Genomic DNA, 27,258 nt, shown 5'->3' with positions numbered 1-27,258 from the left:
TACTCTAAATGGAAAGGGTAACATTTATCTTGATGTTTTTGATTTCTTTGTAAACTCTAACACAAAAACTGATCTTTTGATTAATAATGAATATGTCTACAACAACTAATATGTTTTCATTGTGTTTTAATCACAATATGTTTACCTTGTCAAATTTAATTGTAGTTTGTTATTTTCTTTTTTATTAATGAAATTTAATATATATTTTGTTTATATATGGATGCATGGGTCATATTGATGGAATAATTAATTCCAAGATGATTGGTATTTGTGTCTAACAGACAGTTGTATAATATACACACTTGTTAGAGATAAGAAATATTTTCAATACTTGATATTAAACAAAGCTAGTGTCAATACAATATCAGGTTTATTAAACCTAATCGAAGGCTCTGAAAGAGCGAATATCATATTGCCAAAAAGAACAAAATTTTGTATTGATGATACTTTGTATTATTCTAAATCTATAAGAAATTTAATCAGTTTTAAAGATATTCGTCTAAATGGTTATCATGTTGAAACCACTAATGAAGGCAGTGATGAACATCTTTATATTACTTCAACAATTGCGGGCCAAAAGCTCATATTGAAAAAACTGCCTGCTTTCTCTACCGGGTTGTATTATACAATAATAAGAACAATTGAATCACATGTTGTGATGCACCAGAAGTGCTCTAATCCAAATATGTTTATACTTTGGCATGATCGTCTTGGATATCTGGGAACAATTATGATGCGTCAAATAATTGAAAACTCTCATGGGCATCCCTTAAAGAACCAGAAGATTTTTTTACTAAGTGATTATCTTTGTGCTGCATGCTCTCAAGGTAAACTTGTTATCAAACCATTCCCTTCTAAGGTAATTGTTGAATCTCCATCATTTTTACAAAGAATTCAATGGGATATATGTGGGCTGATTCACCCTCCATGTGGGCCATTTAGATATTTTATGGTTTTAATAGATGCATCATCTAGGTGGTCACATGTTTGCTTGCTTTCTACTCGTAATGTTGTATTTGTTAGACTTCTTGCTCAAATAATTAGATTACGAGCACAATTTCCTGATTATCTAATTCAATCTATTCGGATGGATAATGCTGGTGAATTTATATCTCAAGCATTTTATGACTATTGCATGTCAATTGAAATTAATATTGAACATCCTGTTGCTCATACTCATACTCATACTCAAAATGGTTTAGCTGAATTGTTTATTAAACGACTTCAATTAATTGCTCGACCTTTGCTTATGGAAACAAAATTACATGTTTCTGCTTGGGGACATGCAATATTACATGCTGTATCATTAGTTCGAATCAGACCAACAGCTTACCAAAAATATTCCCTTTTGCAACTTGCATTTGGTCAACCACCAAATATTTTTCATTTTCGTATTTTTGGTTGTGCTGTATATGTTCATATTGCACCACCTCAACAGGATATCTATTTGCATGTGGGAGTACTGCTATTTCATGGAGATCTGTCAAGCAAACACTTGTTGCTACTTCTTCAAATCACTCAGAGATTATTGCAATTCATGAAGCAAGTCGGGAATGCATATGGCTAAGATCAGTAATTCAACACATTCGAGAAAAGTGCGGTTTATTCACAATCAAAGATAGCCCGACAATATTATATGAAGATAATGCTGCTTGTATCACACAGATCAGAGGAGGATATATCAAAGGTGATAAAACTAAACACATTTCACCAAAATTCTTTTATACACATGAGCTCCAAAAGAGTGGTGATATTGATGTTAAACAGATAAGATCAAGTGACAATTCGTCAGATTTATTTACCAAAACATTACCAACTGCAATATTTAAGAAGTTGATGAATAACATTGGAATGCGCCAATTCAAGGATCTTTCATCATAAACAATTTAAGCTCTTCATACTAATGAGGGGTTGTAAAATGATTATGCTGATTGTACTCTTTTTCCATCGCTAAGGTTTTTCCTATTGGGTTTTCCTTTGCAAGGTTTTAATAAGACAATCCTAAAGCATACAAAGGTACACAAGAATATTATACTTTTTTTTTCCTTCGCCATAGGTTTTTTTTCACTGGGTTTTCCTTGGCAAGGTTTTAACGAGACATATTCTTAGTGTATGGTCATCAAAGGAAAGGTGTTATGAATGTATTCATGCATTTGGTGGATGACCATTTAGTTCCATCTTTTGAAAATCTACACATTCATATCATCTTTTAGAATTCCTATAACATCCATATAATACATTGATGTACCCTATTGTTTCATATTTCCCTTTTTATATTCCTTAACCTCCCATTATGATTCTATACCTATAAAATGGAGTATTGAGTTGTATGTAATATACACAATAATAAAGAAGAATCATACATAATTTCTGAAAAACTAATTTTATATATTGCAACCTTTTTATCCTCCCTTGTCATTTCGTTTGATTTTACAACAGTCCTATCATATGATGGCTCAGTTTCTTTTATTTTTTGGGCGGCGAGTGGGATAAGTACGATGGTTCAGTTGTTTAATTCATGAATGCTTCACCTTGATTGGTCTTTTTTAAATCATTTTTCGATGCATTATTTTTTGAACGCCCATGTGTCTCTCATTGGGTCTGACGTGGGAATTTTGTTTGTTTTTTTAATGTTCTACTGTGTGTAATTGCCTTCCATTCTCTCCCTCGTGGAGAGTTTGAATGATTAAAAAGGTCTGGTTTTGGTTGATCTTTGAGCATCACAACTTGCTATGACAATGTTGAATTGGGTTCTTTTGTAGGAGTATTTGCACCGAAGCTATGTTTGAATTACTGGCTAAGAGAGAAAAAAAGCTCTTGTTCTTAGTCCAATTAAGGTGTGTTCTCTCTTTCACAAGCATTAATCATATTTCAACTCTGCTAATAGCTTTGATTCCTTAAACTTCTCTGATTTTTCATTTTTATATCTGGGGAAGATGATTTTTCAGCTTTTTTATGCGCTCGAACTTAATTTTGGCTGCATGTTGTTATGCCAATTGGGGTGTGTCCTTCAAGATCACGAAATTCTGAGAATAAATTGCCTTCGATACATGTTATCACTATGCAACTCATTTTCACAAGCAGACAGCTGCATTGGAGTTTAACTGCATAGTCTGCTACTCTTTTAAACTTATTAGAATTTAGGTTCTCATTGTAATAAGGAGGCTCGGTATGTTATCTTGGCCTTGCACTTGCAATTTCTTTGATGGGGGCACTTCCTCTTATCATTAGCTTCATGGTGCTGCACGTTAGTGTTTTCTTCTTTTCCTTTGTTTTTTCCCCCCAAAAATTCGTTGTAGTTTGTTTCCTGTATACTGTTGGTTGGCTGCTTTAAAGAATTGATACAAAAAGGTTCTTGGCATGTGTATAAATTATATTCTTGTTTGCAATTCAGGGGTTGAAGAGCAAAGAGACAAGGATTATGGAGGACTTGTGGACTATATTCTGTGGGGAGTCTGGTTGTGCAGACACTGATGGAAAGCCGTGTAGCTCTAATTTTGAGTTTTTGAGTCATCCCTCGTCATGTATTAATCACATATTAATCATTTGCTTCGATATCTTGCTTTTGGTGGTGCTCATATTCAATATGATTTGGAAGTCCTCATCGAAAACAGTTCACATTCGAGCTCGATTTCTAGGCTTTTCAAATTTGCATATAGTTTCTGCAATTGTCAATGGCTGTCTTGGATTTGTGTACTTGTGCTTGGGCATTTGGAATTTAGAGGAGAAGTTGAGGAAAACCAAGACTGCTTTACCTCGTAATTGGTGGTTACTGGTATTGGTTCAGGGGTTTACATGGTTGTTGATCAGTTTAACCGTGAGCCTTAAGGGAAATAAACTTCCAAGGTCACCATTGCGGCTACTGACCATTATTTCCTTTTTGTTTGCTGGAATTGTCTGTGCTTTATCTCTGTTCAGTGCCATTTTAAGCAAAAAAGTATCAATTAAGGTAGCATTAGATGTGCTGTCTTTTCCAGGAGCTATACTGTTGATGTTCTGTACTTTTAAAGGGTATAAATACCAAGCAAGTGATGAGGGCGTTGATGAAAGTAGCCTTTATACACCTTTAAATGGTGAAGCCAATGACGTCAGTAAAAGTGATTCTGTTGGTCCTGTCACTCCGTTCGCCAAAGCTGGATTCTTCAGTAGAATTTCATTTTGGTGGTTGAATCCATTGATGAGAAGGCGAAGGGAGAGAACTCTTGAGGATGAAGATATACCCAAGTTGCGTGAGGCAGATCGGGCAGAAAGTTGCTATTTGCTATTCTTGGAGCAATTGAACAAACAGAAACAAGCAGAGCCGTCTTCCCAACCATCAATCCTGAGGACAATAATTGCTTGCCACTGGAAAGAGATCCTTATGTCTGGATTCTTTGCTTTGCTGAAGACACTCACTCTGTCCGCTGGCCCTCTACTTTTAAATGCATTCATTTTGGTTGCTGAGGGAAAAGAAAGTTTCAAATATGAAGGATATGTACTGGCCATAACACTTTTCGTTTCGAAGAGCATAGAATCCGTGTCACAAAGGCAGTGGTACTTCCGAAGCAGACTTATTGGTTTGAAAGTGAGGTCTTTGCTCACAGCTGCCATTTACAAGAAACAACTGAGATTATCCAATGCTGCAAAGTTGACGCATTCAGGAGGGGAGATAATGAACTATGTTACTGTGGATGCTTATAGGATTGGCGAGTTCCCATTTTGGTTCCACCAAACTTGGACTACAAGTCTCCAGCTCTGTATTGTATTAGTAATTCTATATCGTGCAGTGGGGCTAGCAACATTTGCAGCACTGGTGGTGCTAGTCCTCACGGTGCTTTGCAATGCTCCACTTGCCAAGTTACAGCATAAGTTTCAAAGTAAGCTTATGGTTGCACAGGATGAGAGACTGAGGGCTAGTTCTGAGGCTTTAATCAACATGAAGGTGTTGAAATTATATGCATGGGAAAACCATTCCAAGACTGTGATTGAAAATTTAAGGAAGGTGGAGTACAAATGGTTATCAGCAGTGCAGTCGCGAAAAGCATATGATGGCTTTCTCTTTTGGACATCCCCTGTTTTGGTCTCTGCTGCAACCTTTGGAGCATGTTATTTCCTCAAAATTCCTCTACATGCAAATAACGTTTTCACTTTCGTAGCAACGTTACGCCTAGTTCAGGATCCTGTCAGATCGATCCCTGATGTTATTGGGGTGGTTATTCAAGCAAAAGTTGCACTTGAACGTATCTTAAAATTTCTTGAGGCGCCGGAGCTGCAGAGTGCCAATGTCCGAAGGAAGACCAACGTGGAGAGTGAGAGTGTAAATGTTTCGATTTCTATCGAGTATGCCAATTTCTCTTGGGAAGAGAATTCATCAAAGCCCACACTTCGAAACATAAATCTAGACGTTAGACCTGGAGAAAAGGTGGCCATATGTGGAGAAGTTGGCTCAGGAAAATCAACCCTTCTAGCAGCAATTCTGGGTGAAGTTCCAAATATTCAGGGAACTGTAAGTTCCTACTGCTATTACCCTTCCTTTTTATGGTTACTGGATATATTTCAACCTTTGCAGAGTTGTCTCTTATCCTAGTTTCCCTGCATTGCTACTATTCTATTAGAGTTAAACACTATATGCAATTTAGCATACATATGTTTTTGGATGCAATCCTGTCATGCATTACAAAATGTCAACGACTACCATCCATGATTAATCTGGTTACATTTTTTGAATTTGCAGATTCAAGTTTATGGGAAGATTGCCTATGTTTCTCAATCAGCGTGGATCCAGACGGGGACAATACAGGAGAACATTTTGTTTGGGTCTAATATGGACAGTCAAAAGTATAGAGAAACACTTGAGAGGTGTTCACTGGTGAAGGACCTTGAGTTGCTTCCATATGGTGATCTCACTGAGATAGGGGAGAGAGGAGTTAATCTGAGTGGTGGGCAAAAGCAGCGAATTCAACTTGCTCGTGCTCTTTATCAGGATGCTGATATATATCTCTTGGATGATCCATTCAGTGCTGTTGATGCACATACTGCTACAAGCTTATTCACTGTAATCACATTTTTCTAACACCACGCAATGTCTTCTCTGTTCAATAACTAGCTTTAGTGAAAGCTAACTTGCACCTTGGCAGGAATACATCATGGAAGCACTTTCAGGGAAGACAGTCTTACTTGTGACCCATCAAGTTGATTTCCTGCCTGCGTTTCATTCTATTTTGGTCAGTATACTTTTTCGTTTGGGAACTTACCTTAACAATCTTCATTTATTTCCTTTGCATTCTTTCTGATAATTCTATGACTTCAAACTTTTGAATTGGATGGGGGATAGTAGTCTTCTGGTCACCACATCTTTCTGCCCAAACACATCCAACCTAGCATGTGGGCAATTCATTTTCCCAATGTGAGATTAACTTTCTGCAGTGTAACAATCCATACACTACAATTGGGTTGACTCCAACTCTTTAGTTATTTATGTCATTTAAGTTTGCACCAATGAGAAAACTTGAGCACTGAGCGTGGGTAGCTTATTGGATTTCACTTTTTTCTTTCTTTTTCTTTATCAATGTTTGCAAATCAAAACCTGTCAACTCAATACAATCATTCTAAGTTTGTTTAATACTGTTGACAGTTGATGTCAGATGGGGAAATCCTACGAGCAGCTCCTTATCATCACTTACTGGCTTCAAGCATAGAATTTCAGGACCTTGTCAATGCACATAAAAAGACTGCTGGTTCTGATAGGCCTGCGGATGCTACTGCTGCCCAGGGACGTGGAACATCTGCTAGAGATATCAGGAAGACTTATGTAGAGAAGCATAAAAAAGGATCTAAAGGTGACCAATTGATTAAGCAAGAAGAGAGAGAAATAGGGGACATGGGGTTTAAACCTTATCTAAAATATCTAAATCAGAACAAGGGGTTCTTGTACTTTTCAATAGCCAGTCTCAGTCACCTTATATTCGTGGCTAGTCAAATATCACAGAACTCCTGGATGGCTGCTAATGTTGAAAATCCCAATGTTAGCACATTGCGGTTGATTGTGGTTTACTTACTGATTGCATTTTCCGCAACACTAGTTTTGCTCTGTCGATCACTTGCTTCAGTTGCTTTGGGTCTTCAATCATCAAAATCTTTATTTTCACAGCTACTGAACTCCCTTTTTCGTGCACCCATGTCTTTTTATGACTCCACACCTCTCGGAAGAATACTTAGTCGGGTATGCATCTCAAACAGAAAATGTGTTCAGAGATTGACAGGGAATACTGAAACTAACATGGCATTGTACTGTTTTGTTCTTGTACAGGTCTCATCTGATCTGAGTACCGTCGATCTTGATGTCCCTTTCAGCTTTATCGTTGCTGTTGTGGCTACCACTAATGCTTATTCCAATCTTGGAGTACTGGCTGTTGTTACCTGGCAAGTCCTTTTTGTCTCCATACCAATGGTTTATCTGGCAATTCGCTTACAGGTAACACCATACACTTGTCATTCATTTGGAATGCTCACTGGAGAAATTTCCCTGCATTTGACACAATGCAAGCTTAAGTTGAATGTTTTCAGTTGCTTTGAATTAGGAACAGTTCAAAGTTGAAATCAAAAGATCAAAGTAATATGAGAAACTCAGGATTCCAATTAAAATGAGGAAGACTCTAGGGGCAAATTGTTGAATTTCGTGTGTTTGTGTGTTTTGTGGGGGTGCTGGGCATTGAAATATCTGTGATTTAGGATTAGATGGAATAATATGTAGATCATTCTGAGTTATGTAATATTTCGATCTTTATAACCATTTTTTATGTTACTGAAAAATCCTTTATTTTCTTCTAGCCTGTTTGTATTGGCCCTCTCTTTTTTGTGCAATGGATGAATAGATATATGCATCACTCAGAAAACCAATTCAATAGCTAAACTTACCCCTATTTCAAGAAAGAATCGGGCAAGAGGATAATGTTCATATGATAATGTCAATTGTATCCTAGTCATAGCTTTCTTCTCCTGCTACTGAAACAGAAGCGTCTTTTTTTGGTGGGAAATATTTATTTTAATTCTCTTTTGTATGATAGTGAATTTAATGATAATGGCATTCCTTATCTACAGGGATATTATTTTTCAACTGCAAAAGAGTTGATGCGAATCAATGGCACAACCAAGTCCTTGGTAGCAAATCATCTAGCTGAGTCTGTAGCAGGAGCCATGACTATAAGAGCCTTTGAAGAGGAAGAGCGGTTTTTTGCAAAAAATCTTGTTCTCGTTGACACAAATGCTAGTCCTTTTTTCCATATTTTTTCAGCAAATGAGTGGTTGATCCAAAGATTGGAAATACTTAGTGCAACTGTTCTTGCCAATGCAGCACTTTGCATGGTTTTGCTTCCTCCCGGAACTTTTGGCTCTGGTGAGTAATAGTTTTCCTTTAGTTGCTATCTTCTATTAATTTACAGTTCTTTTTTGAATGCTTCAATTTACATGATATGGTTTTGGAAATACACGTAAGACTCATACCAAGCCATAAAATATCTGTATTAAGATTTTTTATTTTTTATTTTTTTTTTAATGAAAATTACTTCTTTCGTTGCAGGATTTATTGGAATGGCACTTTCTTATGGTCTTTCACTAAACATGTCCCTTGTCATTTCAATTCAAAACCAGTGCACTCTAGCAAATTACATTATTTCTGTAGAAAGGTTAGATCAATATATGCATATACCTAGTGAGGCCCCTGAAGTAATAGAAGGGAACCGGCCTCCAACCAATTGGCCATCTTTGGGAAAAGTGGAGATACTTGATTTGCAGGTAAATATTCTTTTGCTTTTAATCCTTAAATTAAAGAAGGTTATTATGCTCAGAGTCTGAGAGTTGTAATGTAAAAACAGATCAGATATAGACCCGATGCACCTCTCGTTCTTCGTGGGATCAGTTGCACATTTGAAGGAGGGCAAAAAATAGGTATTGTTGGCAGAACCGGCAGTGGGAAGACTACTCTCATAGGTGCTCTTTTCCGTCTAGTGGAGCCAGTAGGAGGGAAGATTGTAGTAGATGGCGTTGACATTTGCATGATTGGACTTCATGATCTGCGGTCACGTTTTGGAATAATACCTCAAGATCCCACTCTCTTTGCTGGTACTGTGAGATTCAATTTAGATCCCTTGTCTCAACATTCTGACGAGGAAATATGGGAGGTAATTCTCCATTTTCCCCCCATCTGTGGTTGCTCAATACCGGTAGTAGTCATTATGTGTATTTTGGTTGAACTTTCTTCTATACGAAATTTTTTTTGTTTTCTTTGTTTATTTCATGGGTTGCAAATATTTAATAAGTGATAGTTTCCACTTTGAAGGTTCTTGAGAAGTGTCAGCTTCAAGAGGTTGTCAAGGAGAAAGAACAGGGCTTAGACTCCTTAGGTGAGGCTTTGCTATTTTAGTATGTTGGCAGCACCTACTTTGGTTCTGATCACCAATGACTACAAACAACCTGTCTTACAAAATAAAAAATAATAATAACAACTTGTTTTTCAGTTGTGGAAGATGGATCAAATTGGAGCCAGGGGCAACGACAATTGTTTCTGTTTGGGGCGTGCGCTTTTGAGGAGAAGTCGGATATTAGTGCTTGATGAAGCAACTGCATCAATTGATAATGCAACAGATATGATTCTGCAGAAAACAATTCGGACAGAATTTGCTGATTGTACTGTGATTACGGTGGCCCACAGGATACCAACAGTGATGGATTGCGGAATGGTTCTTGCTATTAGTGATGGTGAGTTGCATTAATTACTTTAACCCTCAACAGTGATGAACAGATTTGAATAATTTTTTCTTGATGGTGTTTGTCAACTGTATGTATAATATATCTTGCATGGAAAGAGCTGAAGTTAATGTCCTTTCAAGTAAGCAAAAGGGCATATATAAGAATGGAAAAGCTGATGGAGATTTGTGAACCAATTAATTTTCAAGTTAAATATTATTTTTCTAATGTTAGTCTTTCCATTCAATTTCAGGAAAACTAGTGGAGTATGATGAGCCAATGAAGTTAATGAAGAGAGAAGGATCACTGTTTGGGCAGCTTGTCAAGGAATACTGGTCTCATCTTCAGTCTGCAGAATCACTTTGAATCTGAAAATAGTTTTTATCGAGCCTTTTTTCTCAGGCCTGGTAGCAACAACAAATAACAAAAAAATAGTTCATGTAAGAAGTAGGATGTGATAGTGCAGCATCACTGGGGGTAGATATTGAGGAGAAGAGGCTGCAATGCCACATCCTAGCTTGTGTAATGTATCTAGCTATATTCAAGTCTCACCCCTCCATATGAGAAATTCAAAAAAGCTTCAATTCTATGAGCTGCATCCACTACCAATTTGCTGTAGATAGGTTTATTCACCCATGATTCATGCAGAAAGTTTGAAGAGCTAGCCAGCTATGCAATTATGTTGAACCATTGTGGTGGCATTTGTCCTTTTCCTAAGTTTGTGTTGAAATTCAAGATAAAACAGCAATAACTCCCTTACTGAATTTAGCATCAGCTTCATTTTATTTTGTATGCATTGGGGCAACCACAATGTTGACAAAAAAAAAGAAAAAAAGGGTTAAATACTAAAACCACCTTAAGGTTTCACTTCTTTCTTTATTTATTTATTTTCCCTAAGATTTGATTTTTATTACAGAACGTACCTATAGTTTTAATAACAGATCAAATTGGTTTTTCCACCCATTGACCGTTAGTTGACTTAACGGAGTTCACGTCATTGAAACGTGGACCAATTAAAATTTGACACATGGCATAAGTGGTCATGTCATCAGTGATGATGTGGCCATCTAATTAAATTTTTTATTTTTTTATTTAAAAAAAAAACTAAAAAAATATATTTTTTTCAAAAAAAAAAAAGAAAGAAAGGAAAAAAAATAAAAATTTGGAGCATTTGGCCACCCCCTTGGGCACCAAGGGGCCACCCCCATGGATTTAGTGTGAAAACTTGTGGGTTTAAGGTTCTATTTGCATCCGCAATGGGTGACACCTTATGGGTTTAAAGTTCTATTTGCATCCCCAATGTCCCCGTCCTACAAATTGCAACGGCTAGCCTGCTATGCCACTTTAACCAAATCCAAACGTTTGCTCACCCAAAAAAAGTCTCTGTCCCAGTAGACTCTAGCCCATTAGGCTTAACAGAGAGCATTTAGCCACATAATCCATTTGGCGCAGGCGAGCAACATTTTGGGTTATTAATAAATAAATAAATTCAGTTTAAGTTGGATGGGTCCAAACTGAGCCGGGCCATGATCCTCCGGGCCGTATTGTAGCTTCTTAAGCAATAAAGCCAATTTTGCCCAAAGCCCAAAGCCCATCCTTTTGGACTAGCTATGAAAAATGTTGTGCTATATAATAAGCTCAGTGAGTGGCCTGTGGCCATCACACTTGCGTTCACACATAAAATAATGCTAAGAATTATACTTTTATCTTATTATCATTTTAATTTTTGAATGTGGCAATGCAAATAAGTTCTTGTTAAACACAAATTAAAGTGTTGATCGACACTACTCCATCAATAGAATAGGATATCGATGAGATAACAGTGTAGCTTCTAGTATACTCTAATGCATATTGAATAATGTTATATAATATATAATTATATATATCAACAATTATTATTATTATTACTTTTTTTTTAACCCAAAAGTAAATTGCTTCACGTGTTGGGGACCCAAAGATTGGCCTATAAAGTGATCACGCACAACCCAAATCGTTCCAACAGGTGGGAGGTGGATGATCTGGATAATAAAGATCTGAGATATTTTTCAGAACCCTGCAATATGTAATTATTAATATTCAATGCTTATTTACTATTTGGCAGAGTAATGTGTCCGGGTGGCCGGCCGCTAGCCATGCTCCCTTTGTTGAGGGTGGGCAGGAGCCAAGGGCGGCCACTATATATCTTCGAGGAGAGAATGGGAAAATGCTGCATGGGCTTAGGATTCATTATAGACCGTCCAAAATGTTTTAAATATACGTCGTTATTGGTTTACACGTGAAAAAATGAAGACCACATAAAGTCAATTTGGCCAACCGCTTCAAAACAAAATAATTAAAGTTTGTCTGGTCTATTTTCCCAACGTTTTGATGCTTTTGTTGTTACTTGCACTTTGCTGATCGTTCTAGTTCACACAGCTGGACTTTGAGCATCTAGGCAAGTTTTTTCATGATGACGCAAGTGGTGATGGCATTCGATGGATGGTGACCCACGAACGTTGTTGTCTGTCCTTGAGAGCTATGGCTTCCAACCCTCCAAAACTGCGTGATATCGGTCGGGCCCGTCGGGGGATCGCTTTTCGGCTTTACCCCAGGGGGCCTGAGTACCCATTTAACTATTTAAAGTGAACAATTTTTGTTTGTTTGCTTCAATCGTTATCACGGTCGGTGAGTGGAGCCTTTATTTCATGGAGCTTCTGGCTGATCTTGCAGTACTGCATGTGGAAAGCCAGACTGTCTTATAAAATTATAATTAATTAGCAACTGTCAAAAGAAGATTATTAAAGGCTTCTTTTTCCTTCCTACAAAAGAGTAAAATCATATTAACCTTTCCGATTACAATAATAAAAATAACAACAAAAGAAACTCTGAAAAAGTAGAGTCAAATGGTCCATTAGGCAATGAAATTATACGAAACACTCCAACGAAGTTAAGGCTATGGTAGTTTTGACGTAAAATGTTTGTTATTAAAAAAAATTTTCAGTGTCCAGCTACGAACTCCGCAGTTTGGTGGTTTGATAGAAAAAAAATTCAAACTCAAAAAATAAATTTTGTTTTTAAATTTCGTAAACCATTTTTAAAACTACATAAATTCTTTTTATTACATTGAACATATTTTTGATTTAATTATTATTTTTAATCACGTTAAACAAAGGCATATGAAAAAGAAAGAAAGAGAAAAAAAACAAAGAACACAAACTTTTTCCTGGGAACTGATCAGACCAGTAATGATTGATCCCCCGTACCCGGAACGTTGGCCAGAGACAACACGTACATGGGCTTATATAAAGTTTAAACTAAAGAGATATATGCTATCATAATAAATGATTTTGGTAACGCCAGGATCATGTACCGAAAAAAGCAGCTGCACTCATTAAACCAAACCATAATTGTCTTCGTTCTTGTCATCGTCTATCCTACCGTTGAACCCCCATTTTCTGGGTTTGGTCTCTCTGCTTTTCTGATGAGTGATGCCGATTGCCGTATAATATGTTAGTAAGTGAAGGGTTTGAGAAGTTTTCCTGTGGTATGGGAATAATTAAACTTCTCACATATATACTCCATAAAGGCATAAACTATACCTTGGTAGCTGTTAGTTAATGCATCTAAACTGTGCAAATCTCTAGTATTTAACTACAATTCGTATGCTGTAATTTTTTAATGGTTTAAATTTACTATCACGTACTTTTTTTTTTCCCCGTAAAAAACTTAAAATTAAATTTAAACTGCTACAGTTTATTTTACCGCACTTAAAGCCAAATCCATCTTTAATTATTTTAGTATATGTTCGGATGGGATCTATTCCGATTAAATGGGGAAAACAACAGTGTCTCACACTCCAAATCTATGTAATTATTCAATTCTTATTTTGCTGAGTAATACGTCTTATCTTATGTTTTGTGTGCATGGCGGGGGATTAATTTAGTCAATTTTGTAAGGGCACTCATTAACCTTTTGTTGTTGTTTTATTTTATTTTATTTTATTTTAACGAAAATCTGAAAATTTAATCAAATGACGAACATTACATTACAGAGCAAAAAGCTCTTACAGCACAGAATATAAAACCCTGTAAAATCATAGCCTATGAGGTTATAAAGTTATAGATACAAACAAAAATTATTACAATCAAGTGCTACCTATGACTTCAATATATATTCTGCTAACTCATGTAGAGATACATGTAGTTAAATGACAGATCTGCTTCGAGCAGACTAGATCTAAGATATGGGTAGCTAAATTTTCTAGCAAAATTTATTAAAACTAGTCGTGAGAGATAACCCTCACACCGAACTATCCAGGCCGTGAGAAATAACATCTCACACCTAATTATTCATCTTCGCTCATGAGGGCAGATCAAGAGAAAAGAAATATTTTATTCAAAACAAAAAATACAAACAAATAACCAACAAGCAGCAACAATTGGGGAAGAGATGAACGACACAATATGGTAGAAGGTGAATGAACGCATAGCGAAGATGCCAAAATTACTAATCTGATCGAAAAACACCTACAAACATTTAAAAAAAATGGGGAGGGAGGGGGGGAGGGAAGGGGAAGAGGGTAGGGGCGAGGAGCAGAAGGGAAAAGGGATATGCTCCCTCCTCCTCTCAAAACTATTTCTTGAAAAGAAGGGCCGAGAGACAACTTCTAGGATTGTATAAAATATCATTAACCTTTTGTTCTTGCTAATATAACAATGTATTTTTTCTAGAATTGACTGCAATTAAAAAAAAAAAATTAAAGTTATGGGCCCGGGGTGACGATGTAAAAATTGCCAGCAAGGAATGGGAAAATGCATGCATGGTCTTGCTGATTCTTGCAGCGCCTTTGATGTAGAGAATTCATTATGGACCGTACAAAATGATTTCAATATTACATAGTTTCCACGTGATAAAATTGTGACCACAAAAGTTAGTCAATTTACTAATTTAGCCCATTACGACACAAATTAATTAAAGTTCTTTTCTTGTTTTAAGTATTAATTAAAGTTTTGATCGCCTAACTTTCTTACATAATTGGGATCTCTTTAATTTTTTTTTTTTTTTTTTTAAATGTTGAGAATGTATCTTTCAAGTAATGATATCAGTAGGATTGTAGTCTTTTTAAAGTCATTATAAATGTAATGTAATATTTAAAATTATGATTGAATTTAAGATCGATGATTATTATTAAATTTTAATTTGTTAATAATTTTAAATACCACATCACATTTGAGACGATCCTAAAAAAAATTCTAATCATATTATATTCATATATAATTACTTGTCACTTTCACTGGTGGTCACAATATTAATTATAATATAACCACACGGACAAGGGGTCGGCAATTATGGAAGTTTTTTAAGATGATGCAAGTGGTGATGGTAATGGGAATAGTCCACGTACGCTGTTGCCCTTGAGAGATACGGGTTCCAACCGGTCAAAGACACAGCAATCGTGGTCGGAGGATCATTTTTTTTGGCTGTAGGATTACCCATTTACGTGCACTGATTTGCTTGTTTGTTTCCTTGAGTGGATGTGCATTATTTGTGGCTGATCTTACACATGTGGAAAGGGTAATTTTAGTAAGCTTAAGACTCACCCTATCAGGAACAGTCAAACTAAGATCGAGTCAGATGGCCCATTGGGTGACGGTTGACCCTTTACTAATTGCAAACGAATTAACTCTATTTTAAAATAGAGAAGAACCTATTAGTTATTTTTAAGGGACAAAATTATTCATCAAAAATAAAATTACAATTTTGGTCCTCAAGTGACTCAATTGACATGATCGCTCTAGAAAATGCACCATGTGGCTGGTTTGTAGCGGCTTTAGAGCATTTACATTGAAATTTGGTTACAAAAATTAATAAACAGTTATATAGGAGTATTGTAACTCACCAAATGTAATATATATACTCCCGAAGAGCTGAGGAGGTATTCCGCTTTGAAAAAATAAAATATATTTAAAATAAAAAACAAAGAAAAAAAATAACACTTACGTACAGCTAGCCTTATTTCTCCTGTAAATTTTATACCATTCTAAACCTTGTGACATTTTTCCAACGTGCGATTGCATTATAAAGCAATAGTTAATTTGTTAGGTGGATTAGTGTGAAATTAGCACATTTATGATAATTAAATTGAGGTTTACCAACCATAGATGTCCATGTCTCACATGCTTAAACAATCATATTTGAGAAAATAAAAAAGAAGGAAAAGATCGTGACTACTTGTGCTGATTTGTATTTGGCTACCCGCAAGATGACTAGCGTTTCACGCGTAAATTAATTAGTAAGGCTAGTTACTGTATTTTTATTCAGAAGTCGTGATTTAATTATTAATTTTGTTTATATAATAAGAATTAATTGGGCATATATATATGCATGGCATGGGGATATATGGACGTGTGGCTATTGAGTGTGAGACGGTCGCTCTCAGCGAATAATTAAAAAGTAAAAACGCACATGAAATCCACCGTAATGATTCACAAGAGATATCAATCAACTAGAGAAAATAAGTAAAATTATATTGACCAAAATACTGATCAAACAAAATTCCTAAAAATTAGCTTGACGACAGAGAAAGAGAGGCGACGATGATCCACGTATTTCCATGTAACGAGAGACGTGAGCCATGACGACATAGGACTCCAACCGACGGTGACCCCATTCTTCTATCATCATCAGTCATTCGTTTCTCTCTCTCACACAGGTAGTTCCAAACCTCTTAAATTGATTACATGATTGAAGCACGGTATGTGTGTGTGTATATATATATATATATAAAATTCCCACATTTGACTCATTTGGGTGTGTGAAGCCGTGAAGGGATAGAAGTTAAGGTACCGGCCGGCGGTGACTTCGGTTTGCGTGTGATCCTTGGCTGGTTTAATTTCTTTTTCAATAAAATGATTTTCTTAAAGTGTGTCCTATCATATGATGGTTCAGTTTTCTTTTTTTTTTTTCTTTTTTTGGCAGCGAGTGGGATAAGTACGATGGTTCAGTTGTTTAATTCAATTTGAATGCTTCTCCTTGATCGGTCTTTTTTAAATCATTGTTCGATGGATTATTTTTTTAACGCCCATGTGGCTCTCATTGGGTCTGACGTGGGAATTTTGTTTGTTTGTTTTTTAATGTTCGACTGTGTGTACTCGTTTTCCATTCTCTCCCTCGTGGAGAGTTTGAATGATTAAAAAGGTCTGGTTTTGGTTGATCTTTGAGCATCACAACTTGCTATGACAATGTTGAATTGGGTTCTTTTGTAGGAGTATTTGCACCGAAGCTCTGTTTGAATTACTGGCTAGGAGAGAAAAAAAGCTCTTGTTCTTAGTCCAATTAAGGTGTGTTCTCTCTTTCACAAGCATTAATCATATTTCAACTCTGCTAATAGCTTTGATTCCTTAAACTTCTCTGATTTTTCATTTTTATATCTGGGGAAGATAATTTTTCTGCTTTTTTATGCACTCGAACTTAATTGTGGCTCTATGTTGTTATGCCAATTGGGGTGTGCACTTCAAGATCACGAAATTCTGAGAATAAATTACCTTCGATACATGTTATCACTATGCAACTCATTTTCACAAGCAGACAGCTGCATTGGAGTTTAACTGCATAGTCTGCTACCCTTTTAAACTATCAGAATTTTGGTTCTCATTGTAATAAGGAGGCTCGGTATGTTATCTTGGCCATGAACTTGCAATTTCTTTGATGGGGGCGCTTCCTCTTATCATTAGCTTCATGGTGCTGCACGTTATTGTTTTCTTCTTTTCCTTTGTTTTTTCCCCCCAAAAATTCGTTGTAGTTTGCTTCCTGTATGCTGTTGGTTGGCTGCTTTAAAGAATTGATACAAAAAGGTTCTTGGCATGTGTATAATTATGTTCTTGTTTGCAATTCAGGGGTTGAAGAGCAAAGAGACAAGGATTATGGAGGACTTGTGGACAATATTCTGTGGGGAGTCTGGTTGTGCAGACACTGATGGAAAGCCGTGTAGCTCTACTTTTGAGTTTTTGAGTCATCCCTCGTCATGTATTAATCACATATTAATCATTTGCTTCGATATCTTGCTTTTGGCGGTGCTCATATTCAATATGATTCGGAAGTCCTCATCGAAAACAATTCACATTCGAGCTCGATTGCTAGGCTTTTCAAATTTGCATATAGTTTCTGCAATTGTCAATGGCTGTCTTGGATTTGTGTACTTGTGCTTGGGCATTTGGAATTTAGAGGAGAAGTTGAGGAAAACCAAGACTGCTTTACCTCTTAATTGGTGGTTACTGGTATTGGTTCAGGGGTTTACATGGTTGTTGATCAGTTTAACCGTGAGCCTTAAGGGAAATAAGCTTCCAAGGTCACCATTGCGGCTACTGACCATTATTTCCTTTTTGTTTGCTGGAATTGTCTGTGCTTTATCTCTGTTCAGTGCCATTTTAAGCAAAGAAGTATCAATTAAGGTAGCATTAGATATGCTGTCTTTTCCAGGAGCTATACTGTTGATGTTCTGTACTTTTAAAGGGTATAAATACCAAGCAAGTGATGAGGGCGTGGATGAAAGTAGCCTTTATACACCTTTAAATGGTGAAGCCAATGACGTCAGTAAAAGTGATTCTGTTGGTCCTGTCACTCCGTTCGCCAAAGCTGGATTCTTCAGTAGAATTTCATTTTGGTGGTTGAATCCATTGATGAAAAGGGGAAGGGAGAGAACTCTTGAGGATGAAGATATACCCAAGTTGCGTGAGGCAGATCGGGCAGAAAGTTGCTATTTGTTGTTCTTGGAGCAACTGAACAAACAGAAACAAGCAGAGCCGTCTTCCCAACCATCAATCCTGAGGACAATAATTGTTTGCCATTGGAAAGAGATCCTTATGTCTGGATTCTTTGCTTTGCTGAAGATACTCACTCTGTCCGCTGGCCCTCTACTTTTAAATGCATTCATTTTGGTTGCTGAGGGAAAAGAAAGTTTCAAATATGAAGGATATGTACTTGCCATAACACTTTTCATTTCAAAGAGCATAGAATCCGTGTCACAAAGGCAGTGGTACTTCCGAAGCAGACTTATTGGTTTGAAAGTGAGGTCTTTGCTCACAGCTGCCATTTACAAGAAACAACTGAGATTATCCAATGCTGCAAAGTTGACGCATTCAGGAGGGGAGATAATGAACTATGTTACTGTGGATGCTTATAGGATTGGCGAGTTCCCATTTTGGTTCCACCAAACTTGGACTACAAGTCTCCAGCTCTGTATTGCATTAGTAATTCTATATCGTGCAGTGGGGCTAGCAACATTTGCAGCACTGGTGGTGGTAGTCCTCACGGTGCTTTGCAATGCTCCACTTGCCAAGTTACAGCATAAGTTTCAAAGTAAGCTTATGGTTGCACAGGATGAGAGACTGAGGGCTAGTTCTGAGGCTTTAATCAACATGAAGGTGTTGAAATTATATGCATGGGAAAACCATTTCAAGACTGTAATTGAAAATTTAAGGAAGGTGGAGTACAAATGGTTATCAGCAGTGCAGTCGCGAAAAGCATATAATGGCTTTCTCTTTTGGACATCCCCTGTTTTGGTCTCTGCTGCAACCTTTGGAGCATGTTATTTCCTCAAAATTCCTCTACATGCAAATAACGTTTTCACTTTCGTAGCAACGTTACGCCTAGTTCAGGATCCTGTCAGATCGATCCCTGATGTTATTGGGGTGGTTATTCAAGCAAAAGTTGCACTTGAACGTATCTTAAAATTTCTGGAGGCGCCGGAGCTGCAGAGTGCCAATGTCCGAAGGAAGACCAAGGTGGAGAGTGTAAATGTTGCGATTTCTATCCAGTCTGCCAATTTCTCTTGGGAAGAGAATTCATCAAAGCCCACACTTCGAAACATAAATCTAGAGGTTAGACCTGGAGAAAAGGTGGCTATATGTGGAGAAGTTGGCTCAGGAAAATCAACCCTTCTAGCAGCAATTCTGGGTGAAGTTCCAAATATTCAGGGAACTGTAAGTTCCTACTGCTATTTCCCTTCCTTTTTATGGTTACTGGATATATTTCAACCTTTGCAGAGTTGTCTCTTATCCTAGTTTCCCTGCATTGCTACTATTCTATTAGAGTTAAACACTATATGCAATTTAGCATACATATGTTTTTGGATGCAATCCTGTCATGCATTACAAAATGTCAACGACTACCATCCATGATTAATCTGGTTACATTTTTTGAATTTGCAGATTCAAGTTTATGGGAAGATTGCCTATGTTTCTCAGTCAGCGTGGATCCAGACGGGGACAATACAGGAGAACATTTTGTTTGGGTCTAATATGGACAGTCAAAAGTATAGAGAAACACTTGAGAGGTGTTCACTGGTGAAGGACCTTGAGTTGCTTCCATATGGTGATCTCACTGAGATAGGGGAGAGAGGAGTTAATCTGAGTGGCGGGCAAAAGCAGCGAATTCAACTTGCTCGTGCTCTTTATCAGGATGCTGATATATATCTCTTGGATGATCCATTCAGTGCTGTTGATGCACATACTGCTACAAGCTTATTCAGTGTAATCACATTTTTCTAACACCACACAATGTCTTCTCTGTTCAATAACTAGCTTTAATTAAAGCTAACTTACACCTTGGCAGGAATACATCATGGAAGCACTTTCAGGGAAGACAGTTTTACTTGTGACCCATCAAGTTGATTTCCTGCCTGCGTTTCATTCTATTTTGGTCAGTATACTTTTTGGTTTGGGAACTTTCCTTAACAATCTTCATTTATTTCCTTTGCATTCTTTCTGATAATTCTATGACTTCAAGCTTATGAATTGGATGGGGGGTAGTAGTCTTCTGGTCACATCTTTCTGCCCAAACACATCCAACGTAGCATGTGGGCAATTCATTTTCCCAATGTTAGATTAACTTTCTGGAGTGTAGCAATCCATACACTACAATTGGGTTGAACTCTTTAGTTATTTATGTCATTAAGTTTGCACCAATGAGAAAACTTGAGCACTGAGCGTGGGTAGCTTATTGGATTTCACTTTTTTCTTTCTTTTTCTTTATCAATGTTTGCAGATCAAAACCTGTCAACTCAATACAATCATTCTAAGTTTTATACTGTTGACAGTTGATGACAGATGGGGAAATCCTACAAGCAGCTCCTTATCATCACTTACTGGCTTCAAGCATAGAATTTCAGGACCTTGTCAATGCACATAAAAAGACTGCTGGTTCTGATAGGCCTGCGGATGCTACTGCTGTCCAGGGACGTGGAACATCTGCTAGAGATATCAGGAAGACTTATGTAGAGAAGCATAAAAAAGGATCTAAAGGTGACCAATTGATTAAGCAAGAAGAGAGAGAAATAGGGGACATGGGGTTTAAACCTTATCTAAAATATCTAAATCAGAACAAGGGGTTCTTGTACTTTTCAATAGCCAGTCTCAGTCACCTTATATTCGTGGCTAGTCAAATATCACAGAACTCCTGGATGGCTGCTAATGTAGAAAATCCCAATGTTAGCACATTGCGGTTGATCGTGGTTTACTTACTGATTGCATTTTCCGCAACACTAGTTTTGCTCTGTCGATCACTTGCTTCAGTTGCTTTGGGTCTTCAATCATCAAAATCTTTATTTTCACAGCTACTGAACTCCCTTTTTCGTGCACCCATGTCTTTTTATGACTCCACACCTCTTGGAAGAATACTTAGTCGGGTATGCATCTCAAACAGAAAATGTGTTCAGAGATTGACAGGGAATACTGAAACTAACATGGCATTGTACTGTTTTGTTCTTGTACAGGTCTCATCTGATCTGAGTATCGTCGATCTTGATGTCCCTTTCAGCTTTATCTTCGCTGTTGGGGCTACCACTAATGCTTATTCCAATCTTGGAGTACTGGCTGTTGTTACCTGGCAAGTCCTTTTTGTCTCCATACCAATGGTTTATCTGGCAATTCGCTTGCAGGTAACACCATACACATGTCATTCATTTGGAATGCTCACTGGAGAAATTTCCCTGCATTTGACTCAATGCAAGCTTAAGTTGAATGTTTTCAGTTGCTTTGAATTAGGAACAGTTCAAAGTTGAAATCAAAAGATCAAAGTAATATGAGAAACTCAGGATTCCAATTAGAATGAGGAAGACTGGGGAAAATTGTTGAATTTCGTGTGTTTTGTGGGGGTGCTGGGCATTGAAATATCTGTGATTTAGGATTATATGGAATAATATGTAGATATTCTGAGTTATGTAATATTTCGATCTTTTTAACCATTTTTTATGTTACTGAAAAATCCTTTCTTTTGTTCTAGCCTGTTTGTATTGGCCTCTCTTTTTTGTGCAATGGATGAATAGATATATGCATCACTCAGAAAACCAATTCAATAGCTAAACGTACCCCTATTTCAACAAGCAAACGGGCAAGAGGATAATGTTCATCTGATAATGTCAATTGTATCCTAGTCATAGCTTTCTTCTCCTGCTACTGAAACAGAAGCGTCTTTTTTTGGTGGAGAAATATTTATTTTAATTCTCTTTTGTATGATAGTGAATTTAATGATAATGGCATTCCTTATCTACAGGGATATTATTTTTCAACTGCAAAAGAGTTGATGCGAATCAATGGCACAACCAAGTCCTTGGTAGCAAATCATCTAGCTGAGTCTGTAGCAGGAGCCATGACTATAAGAGCATTTGAAGAGGAAGAGCGGTTTTTTGCAAAAAATCTTGTTCTAGTTGACACAAATGCTAGTCCTTTTTTCCATAGTTTTTCAGCAAATGAGTGGTTGATCCAAAGATTGGAAATACTTAGTGCAACTGTTCTTGCCTCTGCAGCACTGTGCATGGTTTTGCTTCCTCCTGGAACTTTTGGCTCTGGTGAGTAATAGTTTTCCTCTAGTTGCTATCTTCTATTAATTTACAGTTCTTTTGTGAATGCTTCAATTTACATGATATGGTTTTGGAAATACACAGACTTATACCAAGCCATAAAATATCTGTATTAAGATTTTTTTTTTTTTTTTTTTAATGAAAATTACTTCTTTCATTGCAGGATTTATTGGAATGGCACTTTCTTATGGTCTTTCACTAAACATGTCCCTTGTCTTTTCAATTCAAAACCAGTGCACTCTAGCAAATTACATTATTTCTGTAGAAAGGCTAGATCAATATATGCATATACCTAGTGAGGCCCCTGAAGTAATAGAAGGGAACCGGCCTCCAACCAATTGGCCATCTTTGGGTAAAGTGGAGATACTTGATTTGCAGGTAAATATTCTTTTGCTTTTAATCCTTAATTAAAGAAGGTTATTATGCTCAGAGTCTGAGAGTAGTAATGTAAAAACAGATCAGATATAGACCCGATGCACCCCTCGTTCTTCGTGGGATCAGTTGCACATTTGAAGGAGGGCAAAAAATAGGTATTGTTGGCAGAACCGGCAGTGGGAAGTCTACTCTCATAGGTGCTCTTTTTCGTCTAGTGGAGCCAGTAGGAGGGAGGATTGTAGTAGATGGCATTGACATTTGCATGATTGGACTTCATGATCTGCGGTCTCGTTTTGGAATAATACCTCAAGATCCCACTCTCTTTGCTGGTACTGTGAGATTCAATTTAGATCCCTTGTCTCAACATTCTGACAAGGAAATATGGGAGGTAATTCTCCATTTTTTCCCCATCTGTGGTTGCTCAGTACTGGTAGTAGTCGTTAGGTCTGTTTTGGTTGAACTTTCTTCTATACAAAAATTATTTTGTTTTGTTTGTTTATTTATTTCATGGCTTGCAAATATTTAATAAGTGGTAGTTTCCACTTTGAAGGTTCTTGAGAAGTGTCAGCTTCAAGAGGTTGTCAAGGAGAAAGAACAGGGCTTAGACTCCTTAGGTGAGGCTTTGCTATTTTAGTATGTTGGCAGCACCTACTTTGGTTCTGATCACCAATGGCAACAAACAACCTGTCTTACAAAATAAAAAATAATAATAACAACTTGTTTTTCAGTTGTGGAAGATGGATCAAATTGGAGCCAGGGACAACGACAGTTGTTCTGTTTGGGGCGTGCGCTTTTGAGGAGAAGTCGGATATTAGTGCTTGATGAAGCAACTGCATCAATTGATAATGCAACAGATATGATTCTGCAGAAAACAATTCGGACAGAATTTGCTGATTGTACTGTGATTACGGTGGCCCACAGGATACCAACAGTGATGGATTGCGGAATGGTTCTTGCTATTAGTGATGGTGAGTTGCATTAATTACTTTAACCCTCAACAGTGATGAACAGATTTGAATAATTTTTTCTTGATGGTGTTTGTCAACTGTATCTTACATGGAAAGAGCTGAAGTTAATGTCCTTTTAAGTAAGCAAAAGGGCATATATAAGAATGGAAAAGCTGATGGAGATTTGTGAACCAAATAATTTTCAAGTTAAATATTATTTTTCTAATGTTAGTCTTTCCATTCAATTTCAGGAAAACTAGTGGAGTATGATGAGCCAATGAAGTTAATGAAGAGAGAAGGATCACTGTTTGGGCAGCTTGTCAAGGAATATTGGTCTCATCTTCAGTCTGCAGAATCACTTTGAATCTGAAAATAATTTTTATCGAGCCTTTTTTCTCAGGCCTGGTAGCAACAACAAATAACAAAAAAATAGTTCATGTAAGAAGTAGGATGTGATAGTGCAGTATCACTGGGGGTAGATATTGAGGAGAAGAGGCTGCAATGCCACATCCTAGCTTGTGTAATGTATCTAGCTATATTCAAGTCTCACCCCGCCATATGAGAAACTCAAAAAAGCTTCAATTCTATGAGCTGCATCCACTACCAACTTGCTGTAGATAGGTTTATTCACCCATGATTCATGCAGAAAGTTTGAAGAGCTAGCCAGCTATGTAATTATGTTGAACCATTATGGTGGCATTTGTCCTTTTCCTAAGTTTGTGTTGAAATTCAAGATAAAACAGCAATAACTCCACTACTGAATTTAGCATCAGCTTCATTTTACTTTGTATGCATTGGGGGCAACCACAATGTTGATGAAAAAAAAAAAAAAACAGGTAAGTGGATTGTGATTGTTGGAGTTTTACATGTGATGGAACCCCACATCGAGTAATAACAATAGAACTGAATGGTTGATATTGTTTTATCCAGATTCATAAGCTTTAAAATAAGGCGATTTATTACTGATTGGGAGGATGTTATAAGGATTAAGGTGGGCTGTAAGAGAGTTGTAAGGCAGACGATTAAAAGCAATCTTATGCAAACTATGTTCCAAGTGCAGCACTGTATAATATCTGGAAACAAAGAAATTATCCATGAGCACTATAGTCTATAGCAAAAGGAATTTGGCGGACGCCCAGGAAAGGCAGCCGCCAACATGTGGTTATTTGCAAAGGAAAGGGATCGTGGATTTGGGATCAAAGAAGTAGATCGTATTCCCTCCATGGCAAGGGAGGTTCTTTAGATTACAAATGCGAAATTGGGTGCCAATGCTCATCGATCAATTACAGTGAAAGCCTTTTCCCCTTTGCGCATTATGGTCACCGTTTAAAGATTTTTATTCGGTATGCCATAATATAACATCATGTTTAATGTTATGTAACGCCTTATTATATTAGGGGCTTAAGCGACTGTCTAATTGGCCTAATGGTTGAACCGTCCTTGCTCGTAAAAAAAAAGATAAAAAATTAAAAAAGTAAAAATTTTGAAAATAAAATTTAATTTAAGAGGGTTCATCTCATAAAAATTTTAAAAAATTTTAAAAGGCCCCAAAGCTAGGGGTAGTTCCGCCCCTGCATAAACTTTGTATATATATAATATATGCATGGTGAAGGCAGCATGTATGTACTCAAGATTGTTGAATATGCGGGTAACCAAAAATGACATCAATATATACGACAAAGGTTCTTCATTTCTCAAAACACAAGTACTACTCTTCTCAGGCATGAATTGAGGTAGAAGGAAGGTGACGTGAGCCATAACATTCCGTTCTATAATTCTCCACCTTCCCAAACGTTATTTCCATTTTTATTTTTCAACCCTTGGTGCCTTTGTTTTTTTTTTTTTTTTTTTTTTTAAATCGCAACACCACCAACCCTTAAATCATTTCAAGAATAAAATCTTTTCTAGAGGTAAATCTGACACCACCGAGGCACTAACCTTTGTTTCAAGAAAGAACATAATATTTTATAGTGGAACTCCTAGTTAAAATCAACTCACTGGGAGTGTCAAGTTAGAGAAGCCCCAACATATACACAGTTACACAAACCTGTATCATCATGATGCTCACATCACAAACATTTACACTCTTCAAAACGTTGCTTTTCAATTAGTGGTCCATGTGGAACACAAATCAGAACTTAATCCCATGTACGATTCATTCATCATTACCATCACATCTTCTATATTTGATAGAAATTTAGAAGCAGTTGAACTTAATGCACCAAAGCTTTTTGTATAATCTACTGGCTAAGTGAAGGAGAAAGAACCTGTTCTTAGGCCTATTGAGGTATGTCCATATTCATTATAAACTTTAAATTTTTTTTGCATGCATGGAATCACTTGGGATTTCTCGTTCAAAAGCAAGAAGATATGCTTTAGTCTTTAGAGCTTCACTGTAGGCGTTTCAACAGAAACGTCTGACAGATTACTATACAAAACTAGAAGAGTGCATGTTCAGTTCTCATTTGAGTCTGTCAATTTTGTTTAGCAGCTCTGACTCTGTATTTGGCATCATCCTTAATTTATATGCAATTGCATTTTCTTTTTCTTCTTCTTCTTCTTTTTAGCTGGGACCAGTATACTATTAGCTGTAAGTAGATTGTGCAAGTCACTCCATACGGGCAGTACATTAATGTAACCTCTTAAGAAGGTAACTTCACGAACCTAATAGGGGAGGGGGGTTAGGGGTTGCTTGTGTTAACGTGAATAGTGCCGTTGCTAAATGAAGATCATCTTCCAGCGGTCAATAACCTTGCAGCTAGCTGTTGGAGAAACAAAGAAGGGAAGGAGCCTTGCTGTGAATCACGCAGGAATGGAAATGAGAGATAATTTAGAATATTCACTCGAGGAAAGATTTGTCCTATTCAACCATCATAATAAATGGAATTTGTCTCATCAAGGAAACATTCAACAGAGGAGCTCACCTATGGGAAATACTTGACTAGCAAATCTTCTTAATTGACAAACCCACAATAAGAATTGTTTTGCTTGTCTCATTGCTTTGCCTTGTAAATCACGAACCACATCACTATATAGTGGTGAAAATATTACTGTTTACTGTCAATGAAAATTCCCCCTTCTTGTCAGAAAACTTTACAGGTTGTCAGTTGGGTGGAATAAATATTTGGTTGACAAGTTTCTAATATACATAAAATTCCGTTCTTGTATGCAATACAGAGTTTGAAGAGCAAGAGAACTGAAAGATGAAGGTTGAAAGTGATTCTGTTGGCCATGTTACTCCATTTGCCAAAGTTGGATTCCTCAGTAGAATGTCGTTTTGGTGGTTAAATCCGTTGATGAAAAAAGGCAGGAAGAAAACTCTTGAGGATGAAGATATACCCAAGTTGCGCGAGGCAGATCAAGCAGAAAATTGTTATA

General features: G+C 36.9%; 1 pseudogene; it reads left to right on the top strand.

The window, feature by feature from the left end:
* Nucleotides 1-2,593: 2,593 nt before the first annotated feature.
* On the top strand, nt 2,594-24,652 carry LOC132192203 (uncharacterized; annotated as a pseudogene).
* Nucleotides 24,653-27,258: the final 2,606 nt, after the last annotated feature.

Source organism: Corylus avellana, chromosome ca1 (assembly GCF_901000735.1).
Source record: "Corylus avellana chromosome ca1, CavTom2PMs-1.0".
In the NCBI taxonomy this organism is placed as follows: Eukaryota; Viridiplantae; Streptophyta; class Magnoliopsida; order Fagales; family Betulaceae; genus Corylus; species Corylus avellana.
This window is presented reverse-complemented; position numbering and strand designations above follow the sequence as displayed.